The following is an 890-nucleotide window of genomic DNA, read 5'->3' as shown; positions in this document are numbered from 1 at the left end:
GTTCCCTCTTTCCTACCCATTCTCCCTTTACCCTCCCTGTTTCGCCACTCACACCACTGGTCCTGTAGGGCTCATCCACCCTGGATTCCCTGGATTCATGCTTGCTTTTAAAGGGAATTCTAGATGTGCTTCTTCTGAGATGAATTTATTTGTTCAGAAATACTTATATATGTGTTTATACCCTAGTTAGTATATAGAAATATATTTTTTTGTTCTGCTAGCTGAGAGAGTCCAGAGGTAATGACACCCTATACCAATGCCTACACGTAACACAAGGATCTTGGTCACTATAGAATTCCCCAATAAATGTAACTAGCCCCCTGAAGAAATGGATAGTTCCGCAACTGAAATGGGAATATATAACATGAGCCTGAACTATATTGGAATGAGAGAAAGTACTATATAAAGAAACCAACAATAACAAACACTCACTCCAATAATGTGGCTATGCCCAAAAGTTATAAGACCAAAGAGAGCTTAATGGCTAACACTGGAACGATTTGGGCAAGGAAGTAAATAGCATTTGATAATAACAGAACATATAAAGTAGATATATAGAGTCCATACTGATATGAATGGATGATTCGATGGGTAAAGAAATGGGCATGTACAGACATAGATTCCATGCAAAATTCTACATAATTATGTAGAATTATGTAGAATACAGCAACCACCTCCTCAACTTTGGGCTCTACAGGGGTCACTTTCAAAAGTAGAGAAAAGGAGTAAACTTTCACTAGAGAGCATTTATGAACCCTACTTTCAGTCTGCTGGTCAAAGTTAACTTCTCTGTGATAAGCTACATGGAGAGTATCTACTCTCAAATGGTGGGATAATAACTGGCCTTTTCCTTTGTGGTTTGCCTCTCAAATGCACATTACCCATGCCGA

This window comes from Echinops telfairi, unplaced genomic scaffold (genome assembly GCF_000313985.2).
Source record: "Echinops telfairi isolate 266 unplaced genomic scaffold, ASM31398v2 ScPeMD7_443;HRSCAF=831, whole genome shotgun sequence".
Classification (NCBI taxonomy): Eukaryota; Metazoa; Chordata; class Mammalia; order Afrosoricida; family Tenrecidae; genus Echinops; species Echinops telfairi.
The sequence above is the reverse complement of the archived record's forward strand: the minus strand, read 5'-3'. Positions refer to the sequence as shown.